Source organism: Monopterus albus, unplaced genomic scaffold (genome assembly GCF_001952655.1).
Source record: "Monopterus albus unplaced genomic scaffold, M_albus_1.0 scaffold200.1, whole genome shotgun sequence".
Taxonomy (NCBI): Eukaryota; Metazoa; Chordata; class Actinopteri; order Synbranchiformes; family Synbranchidae; genus Monopterus; species Monopterus albus.
The window spans coordinates 678720-684864 of NW_018128080.1; positions in this window are offsets into that span (position 1 = coordinate 678720).

The following is a 6145-nucleotide window of genomic DNA, read 5'->3' on the forward strand; positions in this document are numbered from 1 at the left end:
GTACAGGTGTCTAGTTTTAAGTACTCTATCTTTATCCCTATTTATCTCATTTCAATGAACATTCCTTTGTTGTCTGCATTGTTTACTATCTGTATATACTGCTTATTCTGCATTGTTTGCACTGTTTGTTGACATTAATACTGCTTATTTTTGTTATATTACACAGCCTTATGCTGGTTTACTGTTTGCACATCGAGAGCCGATGTAACAGAGTCAAATTCCTCGTGTGTCCAACACACCTGGCCAATAAAGCTGATTCTGACTTGATAAAAAAAACAGTCCAGTGGAGCAACGAAGCTGCATTGAAGACCCTGTAAACAGGGCATACAGTGTGCAAACAGACCAAAGTGCTGCATCAAATAGTCTTCCATAGTTAGTGATATGCAGATTGATCCAGAAATCTTGATACTTTTGATCCCAACATTTCCTGTTCTAGGATCAATTCCCATGTTATAAGATCAATATTTAATATAAGATGCTTAATTTGGGGTAAATGTATATCTTATCTTCAACAGGAGACCCAGTAGACAGTACCGACTACAGTATCCAGGACAGTCAAATTAATACCCAGTTGATAGGAGCTACTTCTTCTTCCTGTCACTGTCATGTGTGAACTATGGCTCTGTAAATGTGTGAGATGCTGCAGAGAAAGAAAAGCTTTCAGTTGGGAGTGTCTCAGCAACAGAGTGGATGTCATATGTGCTTGCCAGGTGGAAGGAAGTAAGCAACAACCAAGATGGCATGTAAGGGGTCCCTTTATGTACACGTCCCACCACCAACAGTTCAGTATCTGAGCTGCATTAACATCCATTCACAGTATGTGAGCAGGGTGGCACCACTTGTTAATAAAAGCAACAAGCTCTTCTACAGTAAATACTATGACTGACTGATTTGAGAACTCTCTACAAATCCCATTCTATATTTTTTCTTTCAGTGTTTTCACTTTGAGAAATGAAAAACTGAAAATTGAACATCCATAGCATGTCAACTAGAAGAAAATAGAAAATGTTTCTATTTGTGCTTGGGCTGTTTGAGAGGGTGAGATCTAAGCCCTGGCTCAACCTGCATTATGCACAGATGTGTTACACGCTGTCTTTAATCCTTTCATTAAACATTTTAATGAGGCAGTAATAGAAAACAGTTGTCACTGTTTCTGTAGGACTACTGTGATCAGCTCAGATTAGGATTGTGTAGATGGCTGAGATGCAACTACAATTTTAAGGAAGGATACAGTGCTTGTTTCAGCAGGTGAACAGTTCTGAAACTATTCCAAATGCATGATCATTTGTGGAGGAAGTAAACAAATCATTTATTTGAGTAAAAGTACTAAATATCACAGTGTAAAAATACTATTACCAGCCAACGTTCTGCATTCAAAATGTTAAGTAAATGTACATCAATACCCACTATGCCTTAATGTATATTCTATGACTGGATTACAGTAACTGATGCATGATTGTGTAATGGCAGACTTGATGTGCACCTTGAACGTAGGCAGGATGATCAGTTGACCTGCACTGCTGACCAATCAGATGAAGGCTGAGCCAGGTTAGATCCCGCCCTCTCAAGCATGAATAGAAACAAACACTACTCAGATTTTCTGTTTATTTGTTGAACATTTCATGGATAAAAAATAATAATAATAATTGAAACAGAAAATTGAACTGATCAGTGTTACACAGACCTGGAGTGAATTTGCAACCATGTGCACCAACTCAGGTCTATTTATTCTGCTTTCTGCTTAAAGTGTTTGCAGACCTCAACTGAATTGTTGAGTTTGGGGTGTTTTGACTGTACCAGTTGTAATGGATTGAAATGATGTTAATGTACAGCTTCAACACTGGATGTTTTGATAAAATGCTATTAAACTCTAACCCTAATCAGAAATAGACATCTCATCTTGACAAATCCACAAGCCATTCTGTCTAAACCTACAGTACATAAAAAAACAAACAAACAACAATATATATTCCCTCAAGAGCCATTTAATAGCATTAGCATGAAGGTGATTAACAGTTATTAGTTTAATATGTCAAGTAGGCCAGACTGGTGTGTATGAAACAGAATGAGTGGTAGGGCAACAGCTGCATTACTTCACACAGATCAGATGATAGCGTGAGATAGAAATCTCTGGCTGTAAAAAGGGAAAGGACACAGGAATGTCAAGGTAACAATGTGTAGAGAGACAAGACAGGAAGACTGAGAGAAAGAGGAACAACAATGAGCAAGCCATAGAGAGAAAGTGACGTAGTGTTGGTGAGCCATGTCCTGTTGATATTCCATCACACTGCAGTACCTTACTTCATCCTCCTTATTTAGATTCTGAGCAGACCCTTCCCGTGTCCCTAAGAGATTTGGACTCACTCTAAACCTTTACAAGATGTGTTCAAGAAAAACAATGTGAGAGAGACACAGATTCTAAAAGCAATGACAAAAACACAGAGAGATACAGTATGCAACAATCTTTAGCTGATGGAGTATGATAATCTGATTTCCAGTCAGATTTCAAGCAATGGAATGTCTTCTTCACCTGTGGTTTGAGTCAGTAACAGATCATATTGCACTGCTTGCATTGTTTTTTCCCTTACACCAGACGCTGGTGTTTAAAACATATCAACAACACACAGACCACATCCTTTGTTTGGATGTGTCCCTGTTCACAGACAGAAGGCCCTTTGTTGCCTACGAGGCCAGCTGATAAGGGTTTTCCAATGTTACTAGTACAGATATTTTTAGGTGAAAGCCACAGATAGATGACCTTTGGATTCATCCAACATAGTAATTACTGTGTAATTGTATGTGTTGTTGAAAGATGTTGATACAAAGACATTTTTTAATAATTGACCTCCATCAGCTCAATACAGTGACATGCCTAGCTATCAGTTACACACACCCAACTGCCCACATGTAATTAGCGTGGTGTTATGTGGCCATGGCTGTCTGATAATGAAGAGAGCTTGTTACATGGTTGGAGAGACACTTAAGAGGTGCTAGGGCTTTCATTAGGCTTTGGTTTAGCCATGCTGGCAGCTGTTAATTGCTACTCAGGAGGCTTAATTCTGTAGTCCATATTGCATGTGTGGATTGGCAAAAAGGTATTTAGGATGAACTCGCTGTCAAAAGGCCAAACAAGGTCACAGTCTAAGTTACTCCTTGATTCTGAAAGCAACAGGAGCAAACATGCAGTCCTGTTGTATAAGGCATGCAAATTAAATAATACAGTGTATGCCTATAATAAATGTAGCAGTCTTTGAGTGTTATTCTTCTCCAAAGTATATTATAAGGAAACATACATTTTACTCCACTACATGTATCTGACAACTGCAGCTACTTTACAAAAATATGATTGGCATTGATCTAGGTGGAACTAAACAGCACATTATGTAGTTAAAATTTGACAGGCAACCACATTAAAATGCTTTTTACACATTAATACATCAGTAATAATAATCCAATAATATTAAATTCTAATTGTAATGTAGTACTTTTACAGTTTGGTTCTTGAGTATGTGAGTATTAAGATTTAAAATCTTCCTCTGCCATTGTAAAACTTTAATGTAAGAGACTGTACTGTTGATGCCTTTTGCAGTATTTTGTGTTTGATGCAGTGATGCTGGGACTTCAGAGCTCCTCTCTCCCATGCCTCATTATACCTGCATGTTGTTATTGTCACTATCAAAAATAAAAGTTTCTTCTGGTGCTCAAAACCCATGAGATATAAAACAGCTACAGTATGTAAATACACAGCAAAACATAGGCTAAAATATTCACATGTATAATGTTATGCATATATAATGTAATAGAAATACGTATGCACACAGGCAGAGACAAACACACAAGCACTGACACTGCTGTTAATGCACAGTGATATAAATGTGCTGAGTGTGCAGAGTAGCCTTGACCCAGTGTCTCTGACTCATAATGACTTCAAACTCCAGTACAACACTGTCAGTGATGCATAAATAAGCACACACACATACACATACATTCTCAGAGTTAATGCAGGGTGGGCTGCGATAAGGGAGCGCATGTTTGCACAGTTTCACTAGGCACTTAATTCCTATTGGCCAGAGAGGGAGTGTGAAGGGAGCAAACAAAGGCATAAATGAGAGGACAGAAAGCCCACTGATGATTGTAGCAGTAGCTTTATCTCACTGGGGTTTTGTTTTGGATGCAACCAGTTTATCAGTACTAAACATTCAGGAAAATGAGTGAGGCAGAGAGAAAACAGCCTTGGTCATCCTCCAGGGAGCTGCTCTGAGTGGATCCAGACTGTGCAAGTGGAAAGTATTGCTATTCCTCCCCCACTTTGTCTTCTTCTTCTTCTCTCACACACACAGTTCATTTAGTGTCTATCACCCAAATTGCCCTCTCCCTCCCCCATTTTCTAGTGCCGTCTCTGTGTTTCCACTCACCTCTGTTTGACGCAGAGGAGGAGGTTGGAGGAAAAACAATTGGGGGAGTAGAGGCAGGAGGAAGGGGAGGAAGGAAGGGAAAGGGGTGAGCAGGAAGATGAAAAATGGAGGTAGATGAACGAAGGAGACAGGAGGGAGGAGGAGATAAGATGAGGGGTGGCTGAGGTGGGATGATTGGAGGGGAGGAGGGAAGAGGAAGGGAGGAAAAGGGAAACAGGGACAGTAGAGTTCAAATCAGTCCAGAGCAAAAAAAACAAACAAAAAAAACAACAAAATCAAAACAAACACACACAAGATGCAGACAGAGATAAAGATGTGTTTACACTGAGATGCCTCGGTGAAACACATTTTTATGTTGTTGTTTTTATTTCATTGGATTTAGATGCTGTCCTGATACTGTTCATCTAACCTATAAACAAAGCCACTGAATGAAAACAGAACAGAAGGAAATACAGGGATAAAGACAGAGAGAAAGTGTGTAGACACAGCCTACAGACACACAGATTGCAGTCAATGTGGAGCTGCGGGGACGTCTAAATCATCTCAAGTGTCTGTAACTAAGTTATTGAGAGGCGCCTCCAGGACACACTTTATAACCATGTGATTCTCTCAGCTGCTGCAGATCCAGGTTGTTCTATATGTGGTATGTCTGTATGAGTCACTGCAGTATGGATGAGGGGCAGTGCTTCTTCACAGGCCTCACCTTCTAAGCTTAAACCTTAGGGATGCATGACACAGGTTTTAACCTGATTACTGCCACAATTTGTTTATAATGACTGATTTCAAGCACTCCTTGAAAACAAGATGATTCATCTCAAGGGGTTTAACCTCTAATTAAATTTCAAATAAATAAATAAATATGACAGTCAGAGTCCAGGGTTATATCGGGTGGTTGGGCTGTGTGATCTGCTAAGGTGGGAGCTATTTCAAAAAAAGTTTTATTTTTATTACTCAGACCTACGTGAGCCACAACATGCAGCAGACTCTGTGTATATAATCAAGTCAAGTCAAAGTGTTTATTTGTCATATGCAGTTAGGAAACGTGTTTCCCTGTACAATGAAATTCTTACTTTGCCGTCCACATGAATGCCACAAAATACAAATGAAATATAAAGTAGATAAATAAGTAACACAAAATCTAAGGCACCTTAAGCAGGAGATGCAGCAATATGATAAAAATATATAAGGATATAATAAGAGAATGTATGCTGCATAGGAGCAGCATGTGCAGCAGTCAACAGTCAATGTGCAATTATGCATTTGCAAACTGAGAATGTAAACAGTACAGGTCGAGAGAACATGACATATTTCCTGGTAATAAACTCCTCAGCTGTTTAGGAGTCTGAAAGAAAGAGTTTTTCAGTCTGGAGGTCCTGCATTTCACACTACTGAACCTCCGACCAGAGGGTAGGGAGTTGAACAGTCCGTGCTGGGGGTGGGTGGGATCTTTGAGGATGGAGGCAGCTTTCCTACGCACCCTACAGTGGTAAATGCTCTGCAGAGAGGGCAGTGGAGTCCTGGTGATCTTCTCCGCAGTATTTACCACTCTCTGCAGGTGCTTGTGGTCCATAGCAGTAGTGCTGCCATACCAGACAGTGATGCAGCTGGTCAAGATGCTCTCAATGATGCAGCTGCAGACGTTGCAAAGGATCCTAGTTGACATGACAAACCTCCTCAGCCTCCTCAGGAAGTAGAGTCGCCATTGGGCCTTCTTGACCAGCTGTGTGGTG